An 18,015-nucleotide genomic window follows, 5' to 3' on the forward strand; every position below is an offset into this window, starting at 1 on the left:
ATTCCTGAATCAAATGATCTTTCACTGATCTCACGTCCTGTTAAGGGCTTTGTACGTTTATACTCCCATGAGCACATCATCCCTTACAGAGTCCTGAACTTGATCAAATTTAAAAAATGCAATATGCTTACTGACACTGAAGTTACTGGAATTTTTTTGAATGTTATATAAATGCACTAAAGTTGCATGGCAATACATGATATTTTTAGAAATAAGAAATCATTGGAGCCACAAGGGGGCACCCAGAGTTGAAATGGGGACCTCTTGATCTGCAGTCAAATGCTCTACCACTGAGCTATACCCCCATTGAACACCATTTCTGAGGTCACTCAATTGACCGCAAACGCAGTACTTGGGTGCCCAAGTGCATGTTCCAATGTCAAGCAGCCAAAGGGATTGTCAAGATTGCATTGAGATAGCATGCAATTATGCAGTAGTAACCTCAGAATCATCAGTCAAAGAAAAGATTGAATTTGAACATTTTATTCCAGAATCAAATTGTCTGCCACTGAGCTAACATGCTGTAAAGAGTTGTATTCACATTCACTGTCATGTGGACATCATCCCCTCCTGAGTCTTGAACTTGATCAAATTAAGAAAGGGAAATATGATTACTGACTCTGAAGTTACTGGTCTTTTTGGGAATGTGATGTAAATGCATTAAAGTTGCTTGTTGGATGGCAGTAGAATATTTTTTTTAAAAAGCACTTCACCTCAGACACTAGGGAGCACCAATAGTTAAACTGGAAACCTCTTGAACCAAAATCAAATACTCTACCACTAAGAAATTCCATGAACATACTTCAAAGCTGAGGAAGCTCAGGATACCAAGAAAGCAATCGCTGGGTACCCCAAAGAAATATATTTTCACAGAATGCACATTACATCTTTTAATCTGAAAAAGAGAAGAAAATGTGACAAGATATCTGCAATGGCAGGTATTCAAATTTTTCCGAGTTGATACTATCAGTGAGTAAAAGTTGCATAGTGCATTCCGAAATGTCAAGGAGGACCAGGCTATCTCACTCTTGCTACAACTGAGCACCCAGAATTGACCTGCTCATCTGCAGACAGCATTTATGACCACTGGGCTATAATTCTTTTAAGAGCTGTGTTCAGGATTGATTTTTTCAACACACCAGGGCTTATTCAGTGGTGACAATTGTGTAAACGTATTAAAATAGCAGAAGATATCTATATTTGACATCTAAATTATTGCATGTTTTCCTTAGGGTGCACTGTAATTGCAAACGTTTTGTCAAGCAAATTTTCCAAAGTCAAGCAACCAATAGCATTCTGAAGATTTTGATGAAATAGCAACCAATTATGCAGTAGTGACCTCTGGATTTCCAATCAAAGTAAAGATTGCTTGGGAACATCTTATTCCTGAATCAAATGATCTTTCACTGATCTCACGTCCTGTTAAGGGCTTTGTACGTTTATACTCCCATGAGCACATCATCCCTTACATAGTCCTGAACTTGATCAAATTTAAAAAAATGCAATATGCTTACTGACACTGAAGTTACTGGAATTTTTTTGAATATTATATAAATGCACTAAAGTTGCATGGCAATACATGATATTTTTAGAAATAAGAAGCCATTGGAGCCACAAGGGGGCACCCACAGTTGAACTGGGAATCTCTTGATCTGCAGTCAAATGCACTACCACTGAGCTATACCCCCATTGAAAACCATTTCTGAGGTCACTCAATTTACCGGAAACGCAGTACTTGGGTGCCCAAGTGCATGTTCCAATGTCAAGCAGCCAAAGGGATTGTCAAGATTGCATTGAGATAGCATCCAGTTATGCAGTAGTAACCTCAGGATCATCAGTCAAAGAAAAGATTGTATTTGAACATTTCATTCCAGAATCAAATTATCTGCCACTGAGCTAACATGCTGTAATGAGTTGTATTCACATTCACTGTCATGTGGACATCATCCCCTACTGAGTCTTGAACTTGATCAAATTAAGAAAGGGAAATATGATTACTGACTCTGAAGTTACTGGTCTTTTTGGGAATGTGATGTAAATGCATTAAAGTTACGTGTTGGATGGCAGTAGAATATTTTTTTAAAAAGCACTTCACCTCAGACACTAGGGAGCACCAATAGTTAAACTGGAGACCTCTTGAACCAAAATCAAATACTCTACCACTAAGAAATTCCATGAACATACTTCAAAGCTGAGGAAGCTCAGGATACCAAGAAAGCAATCGCTGGGTACCCCAAAGAAATATATTTTCACAGAATGCACATTACATCTTTTAATCTGAAAAAGAGAAGAAAATGTGACAAGATATCTGCAATGGCAGGTATTCACATTTTTCCGAGTTGATACTATCAGTGAGTAAAAGTTGCATAGTGCATACTGAAATGTCAAGGAGGACCAGGCTATCTCACTCTTGCTACAACTGAGCACCCAGAATTGACCTGCTCATCTGCAGACAGCATTTATGACCACTGGGCTATAATTCTTTTAAGAGCTGTATTCAGGATTGATTTTTTCAACACACCAGGGCTTATTCAGTGGTGACAATTGTGTAAACGTATTAAAATAGCAGAAGATATCTATATTTGACATCTAAGTTATTGCATGTTTTCCTTAGGGTGCAATGTAATTGCAAACGTTTTGTCAAGCAAATTTTCCAAAGTCAAGCAACCAATAGCATTCTGAAGATTTTGATGAAATAGCAACCAATTATGCAGTAGTGACCTCTGGATTTCCAATCAAAGTAAAGATTGCTTGGGAACATCTTATTCCTGAATCAAATGATCTTTCACTGATCTCACGTCTTGTAAAGGGCTTTGTACGTTTATACTCCCATGAGCACATCATCCCTTACAGAGTCCTGAACTTGATCAAATTTAAAAAAATGCAATATGCTTACTGACACTGAAGTTACTGGAATTTTTTTGAATGTTATATAAATGCACTAAAGTTGCATGGCAATACATGATATTTTTAGAAATAAGAAATCATTGGAGCCACAAGGGGGCACCCAGAGTTGAAATGGGGACCTCTTGATCTGCAGTCAAATGCTCTACCACTGAGCTATACCCCCATTGAACACCATTTCTGAGGTCACTCAATTGACCGCAAACGCAGTACTTGGGTGCCCAAGTGCATGTTCCAATGTCAAGCAGCCAAAGGGATTGTCAAGATTGCATTGAGATAGCATGCAATTATGCAGTAGTAACCTCAGAATCATCAGTCAAAGAAAAGATTTTATTTGAACATTTCATTCCAGAATCAAATTATCTGCCACTGAGCTAACATGCTGTAATGAGTTGTATTCACATTCACTGTCATGTGGACATCATCCCCTACTGAGTCTTGAACTTGATCAAATTAAGAAAGGGAAATATGATTACTGACTCTGAAGTTACTGGTCTTTTTGGGAATGTGATGTAAATGCATTAAAGTTACGTGTTGGATGGCAGTAGAATATTTTTTTAAAAAGCACTTCACCTCAGACACTAGGGAGCACCAATAGTTAAACTGGAGACCTCTTGAACTAAAATCAAATACTCTACCACTAAGAAATTCCATGAACATACTTCAAAGCTGAGGAAGCTCAGGATACCAAGAAAGCAATCGCTGGGTACCCCAAAGAAATATATTTTCACAGAATGCACATTACATCTTTTAATCTGAAAAAGAGAAGAAAATGTGACAAGATATCTGCAATGGCAGGTATTCAAATTTTTCCGAGTTGATACTATCAGTGAGTAAAAGTTGCATAGTGCATTCCGAAATGTCAAGGAGGACCAGGCTATCTCACTCTTGCTACAACTGAGCACCCAGAATTGACCTGCTCATCTGCAGACAGCATTTATGACCACTGGGCTATAATTCTTTTAAGAGCTGTGTTCAGGATTGATTTTTTCAACACACCAGGGCTTATTCAGTGGTGACAATTGTGTAAACGTATTAAAATAGCAGAAGATATCTATATTTGACATCTAAATTATTGCATGTTTTCCTTAGGGTGCACTGTAATTGCAAACGTTTTGTCAAGCAAATTTTCCAAAGTCAAGCAACCAATAGCATTCTGAAGATTTTGATGAAATAGCAACCAATTATGCAGTAGTGACCTCTGGATTTCCAATCAAAGTAAAGATTGCTTGGGAACATCTTATTCCTGAATCAAATGATCTTTCACTGATCTCACGTCCTGTTAAGGGCTTTGTACGTTTATACTCCCATGAGCACATCATCCCTTACATAGTCCTGAACTTGATCAAATTTAAAAAAATGCAATATGCTTACTGACACTGAAGTTACTGGAATTTTTTTGAATATTATATAAATGCACTAAAGTTGCATGGCAATACATGATATTTTTAGAAATAAGAAGCCATTGGAGCCACAAGGGGGCACCCACAGTTGAACTGGGAACCTCTTGATCTGCAGTCAAATGCTCTACCACTGAGCTATACCCCCATTGAAAACAATTTCTGAGGTCACTCAATTTACCGCAAATGCAGTACTTGGGTGCCCAAGTGCATGTTCCAATGTCAAGCAGCCAAAGGGATTGTCAAGACTGCATTGAGATAGCATCCAGTTATGCAGTAGTAACCTCAGGATCATCAGTCAAAGAAAAGATTGTATTTGAACATTTCATTCCAGAATCAAATTATCTGCCACTGAGCTAACATGCTGTAATGAGTTGTATTCACATTCACTGTCATGTGGACATCATCCCCTACTGAGTCTTGAACTTGATCAAATTAAGAAAGGGAAATATGATTACTGACTCTGAAGTTACTGGTCTTTTTGGGAATGTGATGTAAATGCATTAAAGTTACGTGTTGGATGGCAGTAGAATATTTTTTTAAAAAGCACTTCACCTCAGACACTAGGGAGCACCAATAGTTAAACTGGAGACCTCTTGAACCAAAATCAAATACTCTACCACAAAGAAATTCCATGAACATACTTCAAAGCTGAGGAAGCTCAGGATACCAAGAAAGCAATCGCTGGGTACCCCAAAGAAATATATTTTCACAGAATGCACATTACATCTTTTAATCTGAAAAAGAGAAGAAAATGTGACAAGATATCTGCAATGGCAGGTATTCACATTTTTCCGAGTTGATACTATCAGTGAGTAAAAGTTGAATAGTGCATACCGAAATGTCAAGGAAGACCAGGCTATCTCACTCTTGCTACAACTGAGCACCCAGAATTGACCTGCTCATCTGCAGACAGCATTTATGACCACTGGGCTATAATTCTTTTAAGAGCTGTATTCAGGATTGATTTTTTCAACACACCAGGGCTTATTCAGTGGTGACAATTGTGTAAACGTATTAAAATTGCAGAAGATATCTATATTTGACATCTAAGTTATTGCATGTTTTCCTTAGGGTGCACTGTAATTGCAAACGTTTTCTCAAGCAAATTTTCCAAAGTCAAGCAACCAATAGCATTCTGAAGATTTTGATGAAATAGCAACCAATTATGCGATAGTGAACTTTGGATTTCCAATCAAAGCAAAGATTGCATTGGAACATCTTATTCCTGAATCAAATGATCTTTCACTGATCACACGTCCTGTTAAGGGCTTTGTACGTTTATTTTCTCCTTGAGCACATCATCCCTTACAGAGTCCTGAACTTGATCAAATTTAAAAAAATGCAATATGCTTACTGACACTGAAGTTACTGGAATTTTTTTGAATGTTATATAAATGCACTAAAGTTGCATGGCAATACATGATATTTTTAGAAATAAGAAATCATTGCAGACACAAGGGGGCAACCAGAGTTGAACTGGGGACCTCTTGATCTGCAGTCAAATGCTCTACCACTGAGCTATACCCCCATTGAAAGCTATCTCTGAGGTCACTCAATTGACCGCAAAAGCAGTACTTGGGTGCCCAAGTGCATGTTCCAATGTCAAGCAGCCAAAGGGATTGTCAAGATTGCATTGAGATAGCATGCAATTATGCAGTAGTAACCTCAGAATCATCAGTCAAAGAAAAGATTGTATTTGAACATTTCATTCCAGAATCAAATTATCTGCCACTGAGCTAACATGCTGTAATGAGTTGTATTCACATTCACTGTCATGTGGACATCATCCCCTACTGAGTCTTGAACTTGATCAAATTAAGAAAGGGAAATATGATTACTGACTCTGAAGTTACTGGTCTTTTTGGGAATGTGATGTAAATGCATTAAAGTTACGTGTTGGATGGCAGTAGAATATTTTTTTAAAAAGCACTTCACCTCAGACACTAGGGAGCACCAATAGTTAAACTGGAGACCTCTTGAACCAAAATCAAATACTCTACCACTAAGAAATTCCATGAACATACTTCAAAGCTGAGGAAGCTCAGGATACCAAGAAAGCAATCGCTGGGTACCCCAAAGAAATATATTTTCACAGAATGCACATTACATCTTTTAATCTGAAAAAGAGAAGAAAATGTGACAAGATATCTGCAATGGCAGGTATTCACATTTTTCCTAGTTGATACTGTCAGTGAGTAAAAGTTGCATAGTGCATACCGAAATGTCAAGGAGGACCAGGCTATCTCACTCTTGCTACAACTGAGCACCCAGAATTGACCTGCTCATCTGCAGACAGCATTTATGACCACTGGGCTATAATTCTTTTAAGAGCTGTATTCAGGATTGATTTTTTCAACACACCAGGGCTTATTCAGTGGTGACAATTGTGTAAACGTATTAAAATAGCAGAAGATATCTATATTTGACATCTAAGTTATTGCATGTTTTCCTTAGGGTGCACTGTAATTGCAAACGTTTTCTCAAGCAAATTTTCCAAAGTCAAGCAACCAATAGCATTCTGAAGATTTTGATGAAATAGCAACCAATTATGCGATAGTGACCTTTGGATTTCCAATCAAAGCAAAGATTGCATTGGAACATCTTATTCCTGAATCAAATGATCTTTCACTGATCACACGTCCTGTTAAGGGCTTTGTACGTTTATTTTCTCCTTGAGCACATCATCCCTTACAGAGTCCTGAACTTGATCAAATTTAAAAAAATGCAATATGCTTACTGACACTGAAGTTACTGGAATTTTTTTGAATGTTATATAAATGCACTAAAGTTGCATGGCAATACATGATATTTTTAGAAATAAGAAATCATTGCAGACACAAGGGGGCACCCAGAGTTGAACTGGGGACCTCTTGATCTGCAGTCAAATGCTCTACCACTGAGCTATACCCCCATTGAAAGCTATCTCTGAGGTCACTCAATTGACCGCAAAAGCAGTACTTGGGTGCCCAAGTGCATTTTCCAATGTCAAGCAGCCAAAGGGATTGTCAAGATTGCATTGAGATAGCATGCAATTATGCAGTAGTAACCTCAGAATCATCAGTCAAAGAAAAGATTGAATTTGAACATTTTATTCCAGAATCAAATGGTCTGCCACTGAGCTAACATGCTGTAAAGAGTTGTATTCACATTCACTGTCATGTGGACATCATCCCCTACTGAGTCTTGAACTTGATGAAATTAAGAAAGGGAAATATGATTACTGACTCTGAAGTTACTGGTCTTTTTGGGAATGTGATGTAAATGCATTAAAGTTGCTTGTTGGATTGCAGTAGAATATTTTTTTAAAAAGCACTTCACCTCAGACACTAGGGAGCACCAATAGTTAAACTGGAAACCTCTTGAACCAAAATCAAATACTCTACCACTAAGAAATTCCATGAACATACTTCAAAGCTGAGGAAGCTCAGGATACCAAGAAAGCAATCGCTGGGTACCCCAAAGAAATATATTTTCACAGTATGCACATTACATCTTTTAATCTGAAAAAGAGAAGAAAATGTGACAAGATATCTGCAATGGCAGGTATTCACATTTTTCCGAGTTGATACTATCAGTGAGTAAAAGTTGCATAGTGCATACCGAAATGTCAAGGAGGACCAGGCTATCTCACTCTTGCTACAACTGAGCACCCAGAATTGACCTGCTCATCTGCAGACAGCATTTATGACCACTGGGCTATAATTCTTTTAAGAGCTGTATTCAGGATTGATTTTTTCAACACACCAGGGCTTATTCAGTGGTGACAATTGTGTAAACGTATTAAAATAGCAGAAGATATCTATATTTGACATCTAAGTTATTGCATGTTTTCCTTAGGGTGCACTGTAATTGCAAACGTTTTCTCAAGCAAATTTTCCAAAGTCAAGCAACCAATAGCATTCTGAAGATTTTGATGAAATAGCAACCAATTATGCAGTAGTGACCTTTGGATTTCCAATCAAAGCAAAGATTGCATTGGAACATCTTATTCCTGAATCAAATGATCTTTCACTGATCACACGTCCTGTTAAGGGCTTTGTACGTTTATACTCCCATGAGCACATCATCCCTTACAGAGTCCTGAACTTGATCAAATTTCAAAAAATGCAATATGCTTACTGACACTGAAGTTACTGGAATTTTTTTGAATGTTATATAAATGCACTAAAGTTGCATGGCAATACATGATATTTTTAGAAATAAGAAATCATTGCAGACACAAGGGGGCACCCAGAGTTGAACTGGGGACCTCTTGATCTGCAGTCAAATGCTCTACCACTGAGCTATACCCCCATTGAAAGCTATCTCTGAGGTCACTCAATTGACCGCAAAAGCAGTACTTGGGTGCCCAAGTGCATGTTCCAATGTCAAGCAGCCAAAGGGATTGTCAAGATTGCATTGAGATAGCATGCAATTATGCAGTAGTAACCTCAGAATCATCAGTCAAAGAAAAGATTGAATTTGAACATTTTATTCCAGAATCAAATGGTCTGCCACTGAGCTAACATGCTGTAAAGAGTTGTATTCACATTCACTGTCATGTGGACATCATCCCCTACTGAGTCTTAAACTTGATCAAATTAAGAAAGGGAAATATGACAACTGACTCTGAAGTTACTGGTCTTTTTGGGAATGTGATGTAAATGCATTAAAGTTGCTTGTTGGATGGCAGTAGAATATTTTTTTAAAAAGCACTTCACCTCAGACACTAGGGAGCACCAATGGTTAAACTGGAAACCTCTTGAACCAAAATCAAATACTCTACCACTAAGAAATTCCATGAACATACTTCAAAGCTGAGGAAGCTCAGGATACCAAGAAAGCAATCGCTGGGTACCCCAAAGAAATATATTTCCCAGAATGCACATTACATCTTTTAATCTGAAAAAGAGAAGAAAATGTGACAAGATATCTGCAATGGCAGGTATTCACATTTTTCCGAGTTGATACTATCAGTGAGTAAAAGTTGCATAGTGCATACCGAAATGTCAAGGAGGACCAGGCTATCTCACTCTTGCTACAACTGAGCACCCAGAATTGACCTGCTCATCTGCAGACAGCATTTATGACCACCGGGCTATAATTCTTTTAAGAGCTGTATTCAGGATTGATTTTTTCAACACACCAGGGCTTATTCAGTGGTGACAATTGTGTAAACGTATTAAAATAGCAGAAGATATCTATATTTGACATCTAAGTTATTGCATGTTTTCCTTAGGGTGCACTGTAATTGCAAACGTTTTCTCAAGCAAATTTTCCAAAGTCAAGCAACCAATAGCATTCTGAAGATTTTGATGAAATAGCAACCAATTATGCAGTAGTGACCTTTGGATTTCCAATCAAAGCAAAGATTGCATTGGAACATCTTATTCCTGAATCAAATGATCTTTCACTGATCTCACGTCCTGTTAAGGGCTTTGTACGTTTATACTCCCATGAGCACATCATCCCTGACAGAGTCCTGAACTTGATCAAATTTAAAAAAATGCAATATGCTTACTGACACTGAAGTTACTGGAATTTTTTTGAATGTTATATAAATGCACTAAAGTTGCATGGCAATACATGATATTTTTAGAAATAAGAAATTATTGCAGACACAAGGGGGCACCCAGAGTTGAACTGGGGACCTCTTGATCTGCAGTCAAATGGTCTACCACTGAGCTATACCCCCTTTGAAAGCCATCTCTGAGGTCACTCAATTGAACGCAAAAGCAGTACTTGGGTGCCCAAGTGCATGTTCCAATGTCAAGCAGCCAAAGGGATTGTCAAGATTGCATTGAGATAGCATGCAATTATGCAGTAGTAACCTCAGAATCATCAGTCAAAGAAAAGATTGTATTTGAACATTTCATTCCAGAATCAAATTATCTGCGACTGAGCTAACATGCTGTAATGAGTTGTATTCACATTCACTGTCATGTGGACATCATCCCCTACTGAGTCTTGAACTTGATCAAATTAAGAAAGGGAAATATGATTACTGACTCTGAAGTTACTGGTCTTTTTGGGAATGTGATGTAAATGCATTAAAGTTGCTTGTTGGATTGCAGTAGAATATTTTTTTAAAAAGCACTTCACCTCAGACACTAGGGAGCACCAATAGTTAAACTGGAAACCTCTTGAACCAAAATCAAATACTCTACCACTAAGAAATTCCATGAACATACTTCAAAGCTGAGGAAGCTCAGGATACCAAGAAAGCAATCGCTGGGTACCCCAAAGAAATATATTTTCACAGTATGCACATTACATCTTTTAATCTGAAAAAGAGAAGAAAATGTGACAAGATATCTGCAATGGCAGGTATTCACATTTTTCCGAGTTGATACTATCAGTGAGTAAAAGTTGCATAGTGCATACCGAAATGTCAAGGAGGACCAGGCTATCTCACTCTTGCTACAACTGAGCACCCAGAATTGACCTGCTCATCTGCAGACAGCATTTATGACCACTGGGCTATAATTCTTTTAAGAGCTGTATTCAGGATTGATTTTTTCAACACACCAGGGCTTATTCAGTGGTGACAATTGTGTAAACGTATTAAAATAGCAGAAGATATCTATATTTGACATCTAAGTTATTGCATGTTTTCCTTAGGGTGCACTGTAATTGCAAACGTTTTCTCAAGCAAATTTTCCAAAGTCAAGCAACCAATAGCATTCTGAAGATTTTGATGAAATAGCAACCAATTATGCAGTAGTGACCTTTGGATTTCCAATCAAAGCAAAGATTGCATTGGAACATCTTATTCCTGAATCAAATGATCTTTCACTGATCACACGTCCTGTTAAGGGCTTTGTACGTTTATACTCCCATGAGCACATCATCCCTTACAGAGTCCTGAACTTGATCAAATTTCAAAAAATGCAATATGCTTACTGACACTGAAGTTACTGGAATTTTTTTGAATGTTATATAAATGCACTAAAGTTGCATGGCAATACATGATATTTTTAGAAATAAGAAATCATTGCAGACACAAGGGGGCACCCAGAGTTGAACTGGGGACCTCTTGATCTGCAGTCAAATGCTCTACCACTGAGCTATACCCCCATTGAAAGCTATCTCTGAGGTCACTCAATTGACCGCAAAAGCAGTACTTGGGTGCCCAAGTGCATGTTCCAATGTCAAGCAGCCAAAGGGATTGTCAAGATTGCATTGAGATAGCATGCAATTATGCAGTAGTAACCTCAGAATCATCAGTCAAAGAAAAGATTGTATTTGAACATTTCATTCCAGAATCAAATTATCTGCGACTGAGCTAACATGCTGTAATGAGTTGTATTCACATTCACTGTCATGTGGACATCATCCCCTACTGAGTCTTGAACTTGATCAAATTAAGAAAGGGAAATATGATTACTGACTCTGAAGTTACTGGTCTTTTTGGGAATGTGATGTAAATGCATTAAAGTTACGTGTTGGATGGTAGTAGAATATTTTTTTAAAAAGCACTTCACCTCAGACACTAGGGAGCACCAATAGTTAAACTGGAGACCTCTTGAACCAAAATCGAATACTCTACCACTAAGAAATTCCATGAACATACTTCAAAGCTGAGGAAGCTCAGGATACCAAGAAAGCAATCGCTGGGTACCCCAAAGAATTATATTTTCACAGAATGCACATTACATCTTTTAATCTGAAAAAGAGAAGAAAATGTGAAAAGATATCTGCAATGGCAGGTATTCACATTTTTCCGAGTTGATATTATCTGTGAGTAAAAGTTGCATAGTGCATACCGAAATGTCAAGGAGGACCAGGCTATCTCACTCTTGCTACAACTGAGCACCCAGAATTGACCTGCTCATCTGCAGACAGCATTTATGACCACTGGGCTATAATTCTTTTAAGAGCTGTATTCAGGATTGATTTTTTCAACACACCAGGGCTTATTCAGTGGTGACAATTGTGTAAACGTATTAAAATAGCAGAAGATATCTATATTTGACATCTAAGTTATTGCATGTTTTCCTTAGGGTGCACTGTAATTGCAAACGTTTTCTCAAGCAAATTTTCCAAAGTCAAGCAACCAATAGCATTCTGAAGATTTTGATGAAATAGCAACCAATTATGCAGTAGTGACCTTTGGATTTCCAATCAAAGCAAAGATTGCATTGGAACATCTTATTCCTGAATCAAATGATCTTTCACTGATCACACGTCCTGTTAAGGGCTTTGTACGTTTATACTCCCATGAGCACATCATCCCTTACAGAGTCCTGAACTTGATCAAATTTCAAAAAATGCAATATGCTTACTGACACTGAAGTTACTGGAATTTTTTTGAATGTTATATAAATGCACTAAAGTTGCATGGCAATACATGATATTTTTAGAAATAAGAAATCATTGCAGACACAAGGGGGCACCCAGAGTTGAACTGGGGACCTCTTGATCTGCAGTCAAATGCTCTACCACTGAGCTATACCCCCATTGAAAGCTATCTCTGAGGTCACTCAATTGACCGCAAAAGCAGTACTTGGGTGCCCAAGTGCATGTTCCAATGTCAAGCAGCCAAAGGGATTGTCAAGATTGCATTGAGATAGCATGCAATTATGCAGTAGTAACCTCAGAATCATCAGTCAAAGAAAAGATTGAATTTGAACATTTTATTCCAGAATCAAATGGTCTGCCACTGAGCTAACATGCTGTAAAGAGTTGTATTCACATTCACTGTCATGTGGACATCATCCCCTACTGAGTCTTAAACTTGATCAAATTAAGAAAGGGAAATATGACAACTGTTCTGAAGTTACTGGTCTTTTTGGGAATGTGATGTAAATGCATTAAAGTTGCTTGTTGGATGGCAGTAGAATATTTTTTTAAAAAGCACTTCACCTCAGACACTAGGGAGCACCAATGGTTAAACTGGAAACCTCTTGAACCAAAATCAAATACTCTACCACTAAGAAATTCCATGAACATACTTCAAAGCTGAGGAAGCTCAGGATACCAAGAAAGCAATCGCTGGGTACCCCAAAGAAATATATTTCCCAGAATGCACATTACATCTTTTAATCTGAAAAAGAGAAGAAAATGTGACAAGATATCTGCAATGGCAGGTATTCACATTTTTCCGAGTTGATACTATCAGTGAGTAAAAGTTGCATAGTGCATACCGAAATGTCAAGGAGGACCAGGCTATCTCACTCTTGCTACAACTGAGCACCCAGAATTGACCTGCTCATCTGCAGACAGCATTTATGACCACCGGGCTATAATTCTTTTAAGAGCTGTATTCAGGATTGATTTTTTCAACACACCAGGGCTTATTCAGTGGTGACAATTGTGTAAACGTATTAAAATAGCAGAAGATATCTATATTTGACATCTAAGTTATTGCATGTTTTCCTTAGGGTGCACTGTAATTGCAAACGTTTTCTCAAGCAAATTTTCCAAAGTCAAGCAACCAATAGCATTCTGAAGATTTTGATGAAATAGCAACCAATTATGCAGTAGTGACCTTTGGATTTCCAATCAAAGCAAAGATTGCATTGGAACATCTTATTCCTGAATCAAATGATCTTTCACTGATCTCACGTCCTGTTAAGGGCTTTGTACGTTTATACTCCCATGAGCACATCATCCCTGACAGAGTCCTGAACTTGATCAAATTTAAAAAAATGCAATATGCTTACTGACACTGAAGTTACTGGAATTTTTTTGAATGTTATATAAATGCACTAAAGTTGCATGGCAATACATGATATTTTTAGAAATAAGAAATTATTGCAGACACAAGGGGGCACCCAGAGTTGAACTGGGGACCTCTTGATCTGCAGTCAAATGCTCTACCACTGAGCTATACCCCCTTTGAAAGCCATCTCTGAGGTCACTCAATTGAACGCAAAAGCAGTACTTGGGTGCCCAAGTGCATGTTCCAATGTCAAGCAGCCAAAGGGATTGTCAAGATTGCATTGAGATAGCATGCAATTATGCAGTAGTAACCTCAGAATCATCAGTCAAAGAAAAGATTGTATTTGAACATTTCATTCCAGAATCAAATTATCTGCGACTGAGCTAACATGCTGTAATGAGTTGTATTCACATTCACTGTCATGTGGACATCATCCCCTACTGAGTCTTGAACTTGATCAAATTAAGAAAGGGAAATATGATTACTGACTCTGAAGTTACTGGTCTTTTTGGGAATGTGATGTAAATGCATTAAAGTTACGTGTTGGATGGCAGTAGAATATTTTTTTAAAAAGCACTTCACCTCAGACACTAGGGAGCACCAATAGTTAAACTGGAGACCTCTTGAACCAAAATCAAATACTCTACCACTAAGAAATTCCATGAACATACTTCAAAGCTGAGGAAGCTCAGGATACCAAGAAAGCAATCGCTGGGTACCCCAAAGAAATATATTTTCACAGAATGCCCATTACATCTTTTAATCTGAAAAAGAGAAGAAACTGTGACAAGATATCTGCAATGGCAGGTATTCACATTTTTCCGAGTTGATACTATCAGTGAGTAAAAGTTGCGTAGTGCATACCGAAATGTCAAGTAGGACCAGGCTATCTCACTCTTGCTACAACTGAGCACCCAGAATTGACCTGCTCATCTGCAGACAGCATTTATGAGCACTGGGCTATAATTCTTTTAAGAGCTGTGTTCAGGATTGATTTTTTCAACACACCAGGGCTTATTCAGTGGTGACAATTGTGTAAACGTATTAAAATAGCAGAAGATATCTATATTTGACATCTAAGTTATTGCATGTTTTCCTTAGGGTGCACTGTAATTGCAAACGTTTTCTCAAGCAAATTTTCCAAAGTCAAGCAACCAATAGCATTCTGAAGATTTTGATGAAATAGCAACCAATTATGCAGTAGTGACCTCTGGATTTCCAATCAAAGCAAAGATTGCATTGGAACATCTTATTCCTGAATCAAATGATCTTTCACTGATCTCACGTCCTGTTAAGGGCTTTGTACGTTTATACTCCCATGAGCACATCATCCCTTACAGAGTCCTGAACTTGATCAAATTTATAAAAATGCAATATGCTTACTGACACTGAAGTTACTGGAATTTTTTTGAATGTTATATAAATGCACTAAAGTTGCATGGCAATACATGATATTTTTAGAAATAAGAAATCATTGGAGCCACAAGGGGGCACACAGAGTTGAACTGGGGACCTCTTGATCTGCAGTCAAATGCTCTACCACTGAGCTATACCCCCATTGAGCACCATTTCTGAGGTCACTCAATTGACCGCAAACGCAGTACTTGGGTGCCCAAGTGCATGTTCCAATGTCAAGCAGCCAAAGGGATTGTCAAGATTGCATTGAGATAGCATGCAATTATGCAGTAGTAACCTCAGAATCATCAGTCAAAGAAAAGATTGAATTTGAACATTTTATTCCAGAATCAAATTGTCTGCCACTGAGCTAACATGCTGTAAAGAGTTGTATTCACATTCACTGTCATGTGGACATCATCCCCTACTGAGTCTTGAACTTGATCAAATTAAGAAAGGGAAATATGATTACTGACTCTGAAGTTACTGGTCTTTTTGGGAATGTGATGTAAATGCATAAAAGTTGCTTGTTGGATGGCAGTAGAATATTTTTTTAAAAAGCACTTCACCTCAGACACTAGGGAGCACCAATGGTTAAACTGGAAACCTCTTGAACCAAAATCAAATACTCTACCACTAAGAAATTCCATGAACATACTTCAAAGCTGAGGAAGCTCAGGATACCAAGAAAGCAATCGCTGGGTACCCCAAAGAAATATATTTTCACAGAATGCACATTACATCTTTTAATCTGAAAAAGAGAAGAAAATGTGACAAGATATCTGCAATGGCAGGTATTCAAATTTTTCCGAGTTGATACTATCAGTGAGTAAAAGTTGCATAGTGCATACCGAAATGTCAAGGAGGACCAGGCTATCTCACTCTTGCTACAACTGAGCACCCAGAATTGACCTGCTCATCTGCAGACAGCATTTATGACCACTGGGCTATAATTCTTTTAAGAGCTGTGTTCAGGATTGATTTTTTCAACACACCAGGGCTTATTCAGTGGTGACAATTGTGTAAACGTATTAAAATAGCAGAAGATATATATATTTGACATCTAAGTTATTGCATGTTTTCCTTAGGGTGCACTGTAATTGCAAACGTTTTGTCAAGCAAATTTTCCAAAGTCAAGCAACCAATAGCATTCTGAAGATTTTGATGAAATAGCAACCAATTATGCAGTAGTGACCTCTGGATTTCCAATCAAAGCAAAGATTGCATTGGAACATCTTATTCCTGAATCAAATGATCTTTCACTGATCTCACGTCCTGTTAAGGGCTTTGTACGTTTATACTCCCATGAGCACATCATCCCTTACAGAGTCCTGAACTTGATCAAATTTAAAAAAATGCAATATGCTTACTGACACTGAAGTTACTGGAATTTTTTTGAATGTTATATAAATGCACTAAAGTTGCATGGCAATACATGATATTTTTAGAAATAAGAAATTATTGCAGACACAAGGGGGCACCCAGAGTTGAACTGGGGACCTCTTGATCTGCAGTCAAATGCTCTACCACTGAGCTATACCCCCATTGAAAGCCATCTCTGAGGTCACTCAATTGAACGCAAAAGCAGTACTTGGGTGCCCAAGTGCATGTTCCAATGTCAAGCAGCCAAAGGGATTGTCAAGATTGCATTGAGATAGCATCCAGTTATGCAGTAGTAACCTCAGGATCATCAGTCAAAGAAAAGATTGTATTTGAACATTTCATTCCAGAATCAAATTATCTGCCACTGAGCTAACATGCTGTAATGAGTTGTATTCACATTCACTGTCATGTGGACATCATCCCCTACTGAGTCTTGAACTTGATCAAATTAAGAAAGGGAAATATGATTACTGACTCTGAAGTTACTGGTCTTTTTGGGAATGTGATGTAAATGCATTAAAGTTACGTGTTGGATGGCAGTAGAATATTTTTTTAAAAAGCACTTCACCTCAGACACTAGGGAGCACCAATAGTTAAACTGGAGACCTCTTGAACCAAAATCAAATACTCTACCACTAAGAAATTCCATGAACATACTTCAAAGCTGAGGAAGCTCAGGATACCAAGAAAGCAATCGCTGGGTACCCCAAAGAAATATATTTTCACAGAATGCACATTACATCTTTTAATCTGAAAAAGAGAAGAAAATGTGACAAGATATCTGCAATGGCAGGTATTCACATTTTTCCGAGTTGATACTATCAGTGAGTAAAAGTTGCATAGTGCATACCGAAATGTCAAGGAGGACCAGGCTATCTCACTCTTGCTACAACTGAGCACCCAGAATTGACCTGCTCATCTGCAGACAGCATTTATGACCACTGGGCTATAATTCTTTTAAGAGCTGTATTCAGGATTGATTTTTTCAACACACCAGGGCTTATTCAGTGGTGACAATTGTGTAAACGTATTAAAATAGCAGAAGATATCTATATTTGACATCTAAGTTATTGCATGTTTTCCTTAGGGTGCACTGTAATTGCAAACGTTTTCTCAAGCAAATTTTCCAAAGTCAAGCAACCAATAGCATTCTGAAGATTTTGATGAAATAGCAACCAATTATGCAGTAGTGACCTCTGGATTTCCAATCAAAGCAAAGATTGCATTGGAACATCTTATTCCTGAATCAAATGATCTTTCACTGATCTCACGTCCTGTTAAGGGCTT

The 18,015-nt window shown here is 37.9% G+C and overlaps 12 non-coding genes across 12 annotated transcripts; all 12 read right to left on the reverse strand.

Annotated features, from left to right (window-relative positions):
- Nucleotides 1–233: 233 nt before the first annotated feature.
- Nucleotides 234–305, reverse strand: trnac-gca (transfer RNA cysteine (anticodon GCA)). Its single transcript has one exon. It is a non-coding gene; the product is annotated as a tRNA-Cys (tRNA).
- A 2,693-nt stretch (nt 306–2,998) lies between these two features.
- On the reverse strand, nt 2,999–3,070 carry trnac-gca (transfer RNA cysteine (anticodon GCA)). The gene has a single exon. It is a non-coding gene; the product is annotated as a tRNA-Cys (tRNA).
- A 1,310-nt stretch (nt 3,071–4,380) lies between these two features.
- On the reverse strand, nt 4,381–4,452 carry trnac-gca (transfer RNA cysteine (anticodon GCA)). Its single transcript has one exon. It is a non-coding gene; the product is annotated as a tRNA-Cys (tRNA).
- Nucleotides 4,453–5,763: 1,311 nt separating this feature from the next.
- Nucleotides 5,764–5,835, reverse strand: trnac-gca (transfer RNA cysteine (anticodon GCA)). Its single transcript has one exon. It is a non-coding gene; the product is annotated as a tRNA-Cys (tRNA).
- Nucleotides 5,836–7,146: 1,311 nt separating this feature from the next.
- trnac-gca (transfer RNA cysteine (anticodon GCA)) lies at nt 7,147–7,218 on the reverse strand. Its single transcript has one exon. It is a non-coding gene; the product is annotated as a tRNA-Cys (tRNA).
- Nucleotides 7,219–8,528: 1,310 nt separating this feature from the next.
- Nucleotides 8,529–8,600, reverse strand: trnac-gca (transfer RNA cysteine (anticodon GCA)). Its single transcript has one exon. It is a non-coding gene; the product is annotated as a tRNA-Cys (tRNA).
- Nucleotides 8,601–9,909: 1,309 nt separating this feature from the next.
- On the reverse strand, nt 9,910–9,981 carry trnac-gca (transfer RNA cysteine (anticodon GCA)). Its single transcript has one exon. It is a non-coding gene; the product is annotated as a tRNA-Cys (tRNA).
- A 1,310-nt stretch (nt 9,982–11,291) lies between these two features.
- Nucleotides 11,292–11,363, reverse strand: trnac-gca (transfer RNA cysteine (anticodon GCA)). Its single transcript has one exon. It is a non-coding gene; the product is annotated as a tRNA-Cys (tRNA).
- A 1,310-nt stretch (nt 11,364–12,673) lies between these two features.
- On the reverse strand, nt 12,674–12,745 carry trnac-gca (transfer RNA cysteine (anticodon GCA)). The gene has a single exon. It is a non-coding gene; the product is annotated as a tRNA-Cys (tRNA).
- A 1,308-nt stretch (nt 12,746–14,053) lies between these two features.
- trnac-gca (transfer RNA cysteine (anticodon GCA)) lies at nt 14,054–14,125 on the reverse strand. The gene has a single exon. It is a non-coding gene; the product is annotated as a tRNA-Cys (tRNA).
- A 1,310-nt stretch (nt 14,126–15,435) lies between these two features.
- Nucleotides 15,436–15,507, reverse strand: trnac-gca (transfer RNA cysteine (anticodon GCA)). The gene has a single exon. It is a non-coding gene; the product is annotated as a tRNA-Cys (tRNA).
- Nucleotides 15,508–16,817: 1,310 nt separating this feature from the next.
- Nucleotides 16,818–16,889, reverse strand: trnac-gca (transfer RNA cysteine (anticodon GCA)). The gene has a single exon. It is a non-coding gene; the product is annotated as a tRNA-Cys (tRNA).
- Between the last annotated feature and the right edge of the window lie 1,126 nt (nt 16,890–18,015).

The sequence above is a fragment of the Electrophorus electricus genome, chromosome 7 (genome assembly GCF_041902795.1).
Source record: "Electrophorus electricus isolate QZ-2024a chromosome 7, ASM4190279v1, whole genome shotgun sequence".
Classification (NCBI taxonomy): domain Eukaryota; kingdom Metazoa; phylum Chordata; class Actinopteri; order Gymnotiformes; family Gymnotidae; genus Electrophorus; species Electrophorus electricus.